Below are 11944 nucleotides of genomic sequence, written 5' to 3' on the forward strand. Positions count from 1 at the left end.
CCCGCCCCCGGAGGCGACCCCGCGCCCGCTCCGGGAGGACACGCCCCCGTCCCCGGTTGGTCCTTCTTCCCTTCCGTCTCTTTGACCAGCCTTCCTTTGCGGCCTAGTTCCTCCGCGCCTTCGCCCCGGCCGTGCAGTCGGTTTTAAAGCCACACTCTCCGGTGTGCTCTGAGCCCCGGCCCCTCCTCCCGGCGTCCAGCTGCCCGGGCCGGTGTGGTCACGGCCGAGCGGCAACCCGGAAGGTTCCGGCGGGGCTGCTCGCGGGAAGGTGTGTGACGCCTGTGGTGGGACAGCGCCCTGGGGCCGCGGGCAAGTGCGGCGGCGAAGGCTGCTCTTGGGGCCAGGCTGTCTCAAAGGAAGGTGGGCCCTCAGGACCCGGGCAGGCGGAGCGGCGCCTGTGCCCACGGCGGCCCTTGGTCTCCAGGCGATCTTGTCTGTCCGGGTCCAAGACCGCAGAGGTCACTCCCGCCCTAATCCCGAGTCCCCTTGTGTCTGCTCCGTTCACGCGGGCTCCACTGTGTGCAGCACTTCAGGGACAGAGCCACTCGGAGCGGAGCCTGCCGGGGACCATCAGCCTTCCTGGAGGCAGTCAAGGGGGAAAGAAGCCTGTGGCAGTGCACCTGGCCTACCGCCAGCCAGACAGTGAATGTCCTTGGGTCTGAGAACCAACCTGGAGGCGCAGGTCCATCAAAGCAATGCTAGCATCTCTGGGGGGAGGAGGGGGTGGGGCAGAGGACTTATGTATGGCAGCCTTCCCACCTCTCTGCCACCTACTGCTCAGGCCTTGTCCACATTCCTCCTGTGTCCTCAAAGATTGCAGGGCACAGCATTCAAGGAATGACAGCAATTAACACCAAAATGGTGGAAGATTCAATTCCCAGTAGGCTTTGAGGATTGAGATGGCAGGAGATTTGACTTCTAGTAGACCTTGAGCTTCACTATATGCTCATTGTAACATATTAGCATGATAAATAACATGCCCACAGGTGCCATGGCAGTCCCAAGACTAACCACAAAAGGTCAGAGTAGGCAGTGGACCAATCCCTGGGAATCCCAGCCCCTTCCCCAGGGCAGCTGGAGTGGTCCTCCCACTTGTTAGCATATGAAGTTTCGGAACACGTACAGACTGGCAACACCATGCCTCGTGGCCACCCATTTTTGCTCCCTAGTCTTCAGAGATGGCCAGCATTCTGTCTACGGAGCGTGTACCTACTTTTACTTTAACCTGAGCACCCAAACCCCACACCTCATGGCCTTTCTCTTGCCTTTTGAACCAGCCTACACTCTGTGCACTATGTACCTTTCCAAATAAATCTACCTTTACTCAACTGTGGCTGGTGCTTGAAGTCTTCCCTGCACGAAGCCAAGGACCCATAGTTGGCGGGGCTCGTCCCAGGGGCTCAGTGGAGACCTGGGACACGGCCCTCCTCACGCCCAACATCCATTTTTCATGCATCACCGTGGTCATAAACTTATTTTTTTTTTTAATTTTTTGGTGGTGGAGGCAATTAGGTTTATTTGTCTATTTTTAATGGAGGTGCTGGGGATCGAACGCCAGGACCTCGTGTATGCTAGGCATGTGCTCTGACATTGAGCTATACCCTGCCCTGCAAAAGAGGATTTCTTTATAGAGAGGAGTAAACGCGGGTAGAAAGAACTGGATGTGGGAGATAGGTGAGGAGAGGGTGGCCTCCTAGGGTAGGAGGTCAGAGAGTGTTCTTCCCTGGGGTAGCCTGTGCTCAGGAGGGGCTGCCCGATGCTCTGAGGGAGGCCAGGCCAAAGGTCTAGGCATGGAGGAAAGAGAGAAGCTGATCATAAGTTTGTGTCCAAATAATCAGTGGGGACTGAAGTGGTGTTGTTACAGAACAAAAGCTCGTGTGCCCGCCGCACTGTGAGGCCAAAGTGAAATGTCAGTTTGGAGCAGAGAAAGGTTTACTGCAGGGCCAAGCACGGAGGACAGGTTGTTTGTGCTTGGGAAAAAAACCCAAATTTCCCAATGGCTTTGGGGGAGAAGTTTTTAAAGGCAAAATTTGGGGTGAGGGCAGCAGGGTGTGTGGTTTTCTTCTGATTGGCTGGTGCTCCAGGAATCTTGTGTTACGGAAATGACAGGCCAGCCAAGAAACAAGCACGACTCGGAGGGTTGGAGTACTCAGATGTATTACGCCGCAGAGGGGCTTCTGCTCCGAAGCTCTGAGCACCTCCAAGATGTGTGCATGGGGTTTTATAGGGTTAATTACAAGCTTGGGGCTATTAGCCAATAAGGCTCGAACAGCAAAATCAGGGAGTCAGCACACTGGGGCTTGTCTAGTAGGAACAGATCACGTTACTGACACTTGTTGAGCTTGGGTTTACGAGTTAGCTTGTTAGCCCAGTAAACTGACGCTAAACTTCAGGTTTACGAGTCAGCCCAGAACTTAGACCAGTAAACCGTCACTTATCACACTTAGATTTACGAGTTATCTTGTTAGCCCAGCCCGGCTTCTCCTTCTCGTTGTGCTCAGCGTGAAGTCACCGTCCTCCACCTCGGTGGAGCCTCAGTTCCTGCAGAAGACCTCAAAGATGTTGCTACGCGTGTCCCTGGAGGAGGAAGCAGGACCCCGTCCCAGGGCTGCACTGTTGTTTCATGATTGTCCCTCCCTTGTCTCTGCACCCCCTTCCTTCCCTGATTAGCAACTGTTTGAATCTGCCCTTGGGAGCTCAGGGAAGGTCAAGGAGGCTGAATGCGCCCTATTTCCTACAAGCAAGAAACAGGGAGCCCCACAGGATGCTGTCTGTTTCAAGGTGAAGAATGGGAATTTGGAGGGTCTGTGTCTGGCCTTGTCCGCGGTAAACTGGGGGAATCCAAAAGTCCTATCTGAGTCCTGAAGGAGCATAAAGCAAACTGACTAACTGACTTCTCTGATGCAAAACTGTTTGCTGATTCATCCTTCACTGAGGATAACTTTAACCCAGAGGCTATGCTCCAGGAAGGACATAACAGGCTATAATTTCAGAAGAACGGACAGACCCTCCGGAGTTCCTCCCGAAGATTCACGGAGGTCCTCTTAACCTGTAAGATGCCTTGATTGTGCCCCAACTGACGTCCTTCAAAGTCCAACGTCCCCCATTTCTGGGCTCTCAGGTGTCTGCCTGTGATCCCTCAACAGATAAACTATATTCTTTACTGGGTGTGTTTCCCCTAACAGACTGACAGCCCCAGGTAATGCCTAGCTTATCAGAGTCAAACCCTGCGGCCCTTCACGGACCCTAACCCTCTTACCTCACCTACAAGCAATCATAGGCTTGCGCACAAGCTGATCAGGCACCCTGTGACCTGACCTTATAAAAGACCCCGACTTCCGGCCCTCGGTGCTCACACAGGCACCTCTCGGCTGTGTGGCCACTGTTGTCTGTGACAGAGCACTCTAATAAACTCCTTTCTACACCCACACTTTATAGCTGGTAAATGCTTTTACCAACCTGCATATCAGTGGCTCACTGATCAGCCGCCCCGTTGTGTCCCTCAACGCTGATTGTTATCACCTTTTTGGTTCCATCCAGGCTTGCTATAAAACCTCAAGACCCCAAGCCCAGGGCAGGCTCAGTCTTTACGGCACAGCCTGCTCTGATTCTCCTTGCTGGGCAAGGCAATAGAGCTGCTCTTTGCTTCCAAAACCCTACATGCGAGTTTGAATTTGCTTTTTGGGGTTCAGAGGCCATGTTTTTGCTAACCGTCCTGGTGGTGAGCTGTTTTCAGAACTCAAAGGTTTGGGGGACTTTTTAGCTTTTGCTGTGGTTCAGGATCTCACGGCTCCGGGAAAATTCAGCACGGTCACCACCGGTTACTTCCCACCACATCACCTGCTTCAGTTTCAGCGAGGCTCTCTTCATCACCCGAGTTTCATGTTGCCTCTGTGCTCCTTGCTATCCCGCAGGGTGCACTGACTACGAAGCTCATGAGGATTTCAGACAGGAGGGAAGAGGGCAGGACACAGACGTAAAGGATGACAGAGCAATTTGCACCAAGATGGCAGACAAGTCAACTCCCAATAGACCTGGAGGCCTAGTATGGCGGGAGGTTTGGCCTCCAGTGGACCTTGAGCCCCAGTGTGCACACTGTGATGTCCTAGCCGGGTGAATGTGTGCGCACTAGCGCCATGACAGCTCCAAAGCTAACCATGAGAGGTCAAAGAGAGGGAGGCTGCTGGTGCCTCGGAGTCCCTGCCCCTTCCCCGAAGTAGTTGGAATAATCCTCTCACTTGTTAGCATGTGAAAACTAGCTACACCCCACTTCATGGTCGCCCTCTCTCTCTCCCTCTCTCCCTCTCTCTCGTGTCTTGTGAGATAGCCTGCACTCTGTCCATGGCGTGTGCATCTCTCTGAATAAATCTACTTTTACTCAACTGTGGCTCACTCTTTATTTCTTTCCTGCAAGAAGCCAAGGACCTTACTTGATGGGGCAGGGACTCGGCTGAGACCTGGGACACGGCCCTCCTCTCACCCACATTTTTTCTTGTATCAGATTTGGCTCAGGCCCCTCAAACTTGCATGGGCCTCCAAGGCCCTGTACTGAGTTTTTGTTCCAATTCTGAGCCAGCAATCTCCAAATCATACAAGCTTTCAACCCCCAAACCTGAATCTGGACCTGGGCCATCATCTTGTCCAGTGATGCCCACCTAACTAGCACCTAGACAGTGCAGAGTGAGAGCTCAGTAAATGTGCGAAAAAGAAGGAGGGTGGGGCCGCTGAGGTCGAGGCTGAATTAAGGTTCTGGAAGCTGGCCAGCTGTCACGGGCAGGCAGAGAGGCTCCACGCAGGGTCCACAGGCAGCTGGCACATTCCTGCTCCAAGGCCCCTCAGGGGCCCGGCTGCTGCTCTTTAAAGATAACCAGGAGCATGCCTCTCCTAAGGCACGCCCGCCTCAGCTGAGATGATGATTATCTCTGCCTGGAAGCCCAACCACCAGGCAGGTCACAGCCCCTCCAGCACCCATAGCCCTACTTTCCCATGATCCCCTCCCTTCCCTATTATCTCAGCATCAGTCAGAGTCTTGTGCACAAGCTGATCACATACCTCGTGACCCCTCGGTACCTGATGTGACCCTCCCTAATAAAAGACCCAACGACCGACCCTCAGGGCTCACACAGGCCCCTCTCCTGTGGCCCACTGTATCTAATAAACTCCTTTCATATTTTCATCCTTTGTCTTTGATAAATTCTTTTACTGCCCACGCAGCGGCCCACTGGACCCCATGACACCCTAGCCTCAGGAGGTGGGAAGGAAGCCGAGGGGCAATTTTATTGGCTCCCACAACTCAGTGTAAAAGAGCACAAGTTGTGCTGCTTAAGAGCTGGGCTTCGCTTGTGCAGAAACGCGTCCCCAGGAAGCAGGGGCAGGGTGACAACAGCCATTCCAATGAACAGACCACCCCTAGATCAGTGCTGTGCCTCAGACACTAAGGGATGCTTCTCACACAACTTCTTGTCGACTTAACTCCCTTTGGTCTCCTGTTCCCAGCTCAGGAGGCGCTGCTGTTGACACTGCAATGGCAGCTAGCTCCCAGATCTCAGTGCCTTCCTGACATGGCCACGGGGTCGGTGCTGCCCGTGCCCCCAGCTGGCTGTGCGTCAGGTGCAGCTGCCGTCGTGGTCGTTTTCACTCTGGGGCCCAGGCTGAAGGAACAGCCAGAGCCGGCACCGGCCATTCTAATGGCCGAGTGGTACTGTCACCGAACCAAACCCGGGTCCACTCACCCGTGTGCAGTGAAGCCGACCTGCTGCGCCAGGGGGTGGTGAGGGCAAGTGCAGCGCTTGCGGCAGGTGCCAAGCAAGGGGTCCGGCAGCTGGTGTTCAAAACATCCAAACTCCCAGAAGGCTTTCAGGCTTTAAGACAGGGTGAGGGAGGGGCTGTGTGGTGCGTGATCAGCTCGTGGATGTGCTTCTGCTGGGTTGGTGGTGAGGTCACGGGGAGTCAGCATCATCTGTCCAGTGGTCTGGGGTCCACGTGCTTGTGGGCAGCACACAGTTAGCTTCTCCCACCTGGTGGGCGTTTCAGTATTTGCAAAACAGCTCAGAGGACGTGGCTCAGAATATTACAGCCCTTGAGGAGGAACTGAAGGTCCTGGACTTTGTTCAACGGCTAAACTACGGTTATTGCGTCTTGCTTGACGGTTTTCCTTTCTTTCTGCATTTTCTCACTTCCCTGATTACATGTACTCTTTGGAACTCGGGGAAGCCTGGGAGACTAATGCTTTTCTACAGACAAGAGGCAGGTGGATGACATGGGGTGGGGGGGTCTGTCCGAGGAAGACCCCAGAGGGCCCTGCATGGTTACAGAAGCGGAAACACAACGGGCTCTCTGATCACCTGGTCCTGATGTCTGGTCTTCCCTCGAATTATTTTGGCCAGAACAAGTCACATGGCCAAGCCTGGCGACAATGAGGACGAAATTTACACCTCCCACGGGTGAGGGCATTGCAGTCACAGAGCGAATATTGAGGACGTTTCAGGGAATATCAGCAAATAACGGGGAAGGGTAACGTGGGCCACGGTAAATGAGGAGGCAGAAAGAGGCCTTGAAAAACCCCGAGAAGAAGCGAGGGCAAGAGGAACCAGGCGCCGCGCAGGCTGGGCTGCCAAGCTCCGCGTGGGCGAGCAGCATCTGCTGAGGGGGTTGCCGGATGCACACGAATAAACACGAGCACTCAGCGGGGCGCAGCGGGACGTGCCACACGTCGGGGTGCGGAGTCCTACAGCGCCACGTTGCTCTCGAGGAACAGAGCCCGGAGCGGGAGGGCGCGGGCCAGCCAGGGCCGCCGGACGGGTCCTGCTCCGTGCGGTCCGAGCTCACTTCTGCTGGTGTCTTCGGTCCTCCAGCGCTGCCCGCGTCCAGGGGAGGCTCTGGTGACAGGGCTCTGGGTCAAGTGTCTCCTCAGAGGCCGGAGGGGAGGGCACACAGGGGTTAGGGGCGGAGGAGGGGGCGCTCCGGGGGCAGGCGTCCGGGTGCGAGTTCAGACTCTCCCGCTTGCGGCCTGTGTAACCTCGCTAAGCTAACCGGATTCGAGAGGTCGCAGCTTCCTTGTTTGTAAAACAGGAAAGCAAGGCATTTGAACAGACGGTCGTGTTGATGGAAAGAGAAGGGTCCTTACTGGCTTAGCAGGAGCCTATTGTGCCTGCGCACACTACGAGCTCGGCGCTGCTTTATCTCTTTCGACAGAATCCAGAAAACCGTCAGTGGAGAGCAGAGGACCTCAGGGGGCTCCTTGAAGGAGGGGATCTTGGATTTTCTGCCTTAGCTCTGACCTGGCTCTGGGGGCCGTTGGTTTGAGACCTTGTGTGTTAAAAGTCACGAGAGGAGACGCCGTCCCCAGGCTCTTCTGTGTCCTTTTAGGATTCGCAAGCTCTAAATAGCTTTATTAGACTTGGGTTCTCTTCCCTTAAAACTCCTTTGCGTTCTAAATTATCTTTATACGAAGAAAGTTAGGACACATTCTGGGTGTTTCCCTCTGATCTTTCTCTGATTCTCGTAAGACCGATACCTGCGGCCTGGCCAAGTCAGCCTGGCTACCCTGCTGCCAGTTTTCCGAACCTGTTTTATTCTGAGCTATGGCTAGGACAAAACAAAAAACAGGAAGGGACAAAAGAAAAGATCAGGCAAGTGTTTTTCATGGTATAACTTTTCTTGAAGAGTCACTTTCAAGGTTGGAACTACAGGGAAGAAAGTTTTTGGACGAGAGAAAAAGACTAAGTCAAACAGCAGAATATTCTAACTGTGAAATAAAGGAATGTATCACTTCCTGAGAAAATGAAAGGAACTCGCTCGCACATGCACACCTGTGCATAGACCCACCCCCCAACCGCCACATGGATGTTAGAAGACGCTGTTTACGGGGATGTTTAAAAAGAATTACTCATCTCTAAAACTGAGCAGTGGAGGGTGAGGGGACTGGATGAAGGTGGCCCAAAGGTACAGACCTCCAGTGGAAAGATAAATCAGTACTAGAGATGTAGTGTACAAAATGATAAACATAATGACCACTGCTGTGTGTTACATACGAACGATCTTAGTAAATTGTAAGAGTTCTCAACACAAGGAAACATTTTTTTCTCTCTCTTTAATTTTGTTTCTATATGAGATGATGGATGTTCACCAGACTTACTGTGGTCAGCATTTCATGATGTGTGTAAGACAAACCACTGTGCTGTACACTTGAAACACAGATCTGTGTGTCAATTACATCTCAGTAAAACTGGAAGGAAAACAAAAACTCAGCCAACTCAGACTTCTGAGGTTTTTCGACGTAACTGAGCTTTCTTCCTTTAGGTAAGCATTTCTCCCTTATGAATGATAGTTGATTACTCATTAAAAAGGTAACGTAGTGGATATTCTATAAATATTTAGCCTTGATCAATAGCTTTTAGTAGCTAATATAAATACACATAACAAATGCTTGAACATACGGGAAGGAGCTCTAAGTCAGCCATCCAGCGGCACGAAAGCCGCTGTGTGACCGTCGACCCCGCAGCTGAGGTGTTGAGCTGCGCCCATGAGTGCCCAGAGAGGCCTGGCACGCTGCCTCCACTCCACCCGCCTGCCTCCCTACAGAGACCTCTGAGCGAGATGGTGGGGGGAGCCCGTGTGCATTCATGTGGGGAAGACAAGCTCGTGCTTGCTTTGACTCCGAGTCCCACGTTGTAACTCTCTCTTATGGAGACGCATTTATGAGTCAATTTCAAAGGAAAAAAGAAACTCAACTCATTCAAATGGGATTCCTCTTTCCCCCAAAGTCAGCGGGGATGGTGGCCTCCTGCTGGCCTTGTGGCCCAGCTCTGGCTCCCGGCTGGCGCCCACCTCCCCTTTCTTGGGGCTCCTGTCCTGGACCCGACCAGCACTGCCCATCCTTCCAAACCTCCTCCTGGATCCGCCACCTTGCAGAAGGCCTTACAGGGCTCTGCCCATGCTTCTCAGCTCCACGCGTCGAAAAAGGACGGGCAAAATTGGAAGTCTGGGATTGGCTGATACAAACTACTATGTACAGAGTAGATAAACCAGAAGGACCTACCATGCAGCTCAGGGAACTGCAGTCAATGTCCTGTAGTGACCTGTAAGGGAAAAGAATACAGAAAGGAATATATGCATGTGTAACAGAATCACCATGCTGGACACCGGAAATTAACACGGCATTGTAAATCAACTACACTTCCATAAAAATTAATAATAAATAAATAAATCAATAAGTAACTTTTTAAAAAAGAACGGACAAACCCAACCTAACTGCAGGGTCGTGGAACTTTTGAGTTTCTTGAAAGTGGTCACGGTATTCCTTCCAGCCCAAAGACTCTTCCAGAGCCTTGTCTGGCTCCATGGAGATAGGGAGGCCCCCGCTTCCATGAACCTGGGTGGGGCTGCTCACCCCTCGCCAGGGAGAATGCAGCAGCAGAAGGGATGCTGTGTGGCTTCTGAGGTCACATAGCCCCCCGGGCTCCTCTTAGGATGCTCCCTGTGGAGCGGGCAGCCCGCTCCGAGGAGGCGCACACCTGCCGGTGCAGAGGTGTGTGGGAAGACCCGCCTGGAAAGGAGCAGAGCGCTGGCAGCACCCCTGCAGGTGGCTCTGCTCTTTTCCAGCCTTGGCTCTTCAGGTGAGACCCAGCCTCACCAAGCAGTCACGTGATTGCCGCCAGCCCAGGAATGAATGAGTGTGAGCAACAGTCCCACATGTCACTAAGTTTTGGGCATTTTGTTCTGTAGCCTCAGTACTGGAATGAGCGGTTACCCATGGAGGAGACTCACCCAGAGACGGGAGAGAAGCCATTATTCTTCGAGTGCAATCATTTGAGAGATTTAACTTCATAACGGTGTCAAATAAATGTCTTACATCATTGGGAAACCAAATTTAATTCTTAAAAGGCCATCCCTCAAAATGAAAAACAAAGTGAAAGAAATGTCTGTAACTAGGAATTGAGTAGGTTGCTTGACCACATGGGAAGAATTATTTCAAGTACTTTTAAAATAGCGATTCGAGTGTACTTCCTAGTGGGACACACTCTAAACACGTCACAGGCCACAGGAGCAACCAGGAAGCCGCTTTCAGTTTCCATTTTGTTAAGAAGTGCACAGTATTGTTATTGTGAAATGAAATAAATAACATAAACAGCAAATAAGTCATGATATTAATGCCCCTGGGAATGTTAAGTCTGAGAGAAAAAGACGATGCAAAAATGGAAATTAGAGAAATTAAGAAATGCATGAAGAATTAAGTAAAAGTTGCGTCGTGCTGAATTTGAATTGTGAATGTCTGTGTGAACTCATGATATGTTTTCTTTAAAAAGAGAAAAGATAACATAACCAAGAAACAAAAAGCCTGACTTCCTAGCTCTAAACCCTAAAAAGTCCTGGTAACAATGACCAGCTCGGTACCAAGAAGCACCAGGACTGTGGTCTGTAAATGCAGCTACACACACACACACACACACACACACGAGGAAAAAAGAAAACGGAGGGCTCCCCGAGAAACGACTGTTTCCAGGTCTGTAGAAGGAAACGTCACATCAGAAAGCAAGCGCTGTACACGAGAAACTGACACGGTGTAGCTGTGGGTGACAAATGCTGCAAACCAAACCAACAAACAAAGAATGCTGGAGCCATCACGTCATCAGCGGCTGCCGCCACCCCCAGTGGAGACCAGCCTGCAGCCCGGCCTCCGCAGCCACTCACAGTGGTGCCCTCTGAGGGGACTCACAATAAGAAAGGACAGGACCCTGGCCCTTGAAAGCCAGGTGCTTGTCAAAGGAATGAATTCAGCGAGCCCAAATGTTTGTTCCCTCCCATAGCAGAAAAGTGCTGAATTATTTAACTTGAGATGCCTGGCTTTCTTCAGTTAACAAGTAATCTTTTAATGCTCCAACCACCTGGTCTGGGTAGTAAAGCTCCTGTATATCCTAGCCCCTCCCCTCCCTCTTCGGAGCAGCCCCTCAGAGCCACCTGAGACGCTGTCATCCGGGCTCGAGTCCTCCCGCCAAATGAAACGTAACGCTCAACTTTTAGGCTGTGCATTTATTTCAGTTGACATAACTGACTACACTTACATTTTTCAAAAAAGGGGACAGTGCAACACTGCTGGGGCTGAGCCAGAGGGACGCGAAAGGCAGGTAGGCAGTATGCTCAGGGGTGGAGCGCGGGCCCTCTGGGAAAAACGAAACGCAACAAAGGACTCAGAAGCAGACTTGAGGGGCTCCCACTGGCAAAATGGATGATTTGGAGGCATCAAAAACAGTAATAACTACGATGGGTCAAAGACATTCAATATGTTAAAATCCATGAGGGTATAAAGATACCCACCCCACCTTCCTCCAAGAAATCCTCTTGGCCACCCCCTTAGAGACTGCAAGGGAAGCGACTCATTGCTCTGAAAATTTGTAAATAAAAAGTAAGAATCACTCATTTATTCCTTCCTTCTTGTAGAAAGCACACCTCAGAGTAATTAAGTAATTACTGTAATTAAATGGAGAAGGAAAAGTTCTCCTTTATAGAATTCTGGGTAAAAAGCGAAGAGGGAAGTACTGCAGGATTACCGTTTTGCCACCCCAAATGGAATAACAAATCCGGGCGGTGATCACCAATGGAAACTAAAACAGTAGAGGAAAAGCTGAGAGGGGAATTTACAACGGATGGATCAGTGCCGCACGTAGAGCCACGATCAACACCAACATCTCACGGGGGCGGTGTCCTGATTTGACACCACAGGAACACTCCCCACCGCCGGAGGGGCAGCCACGCCCCAGCCTTGCATTTGTATGTTTTGCTTTTTGGTTATTTGAGGTTTTCTTTATATAATTTCCCTTTCATAGTTAAAAAAAAAAAGTCCCTTTTTGTATCCTAGTATGTTTGCCTCAAATTCCACATCAGTAATGTACATGTGGCTACTCCTGCCTTCATTCATTAAAAGGGGCCCTGGCTCCTTCGAGTG

Source organism: Vicugna pacos, chromosome 8 (genome assembly GCF_048564905.1).
Source record: "Vicugna pacos chromosome 8, VicPac4, whole genome shotgun sequence".
NCBI classification, from domain to species: Eukaryota; Metazoa; Chordata; class Mammalia; order Artiodactyla; family Camelidae; genus Vicugna; species Vicugna pacos.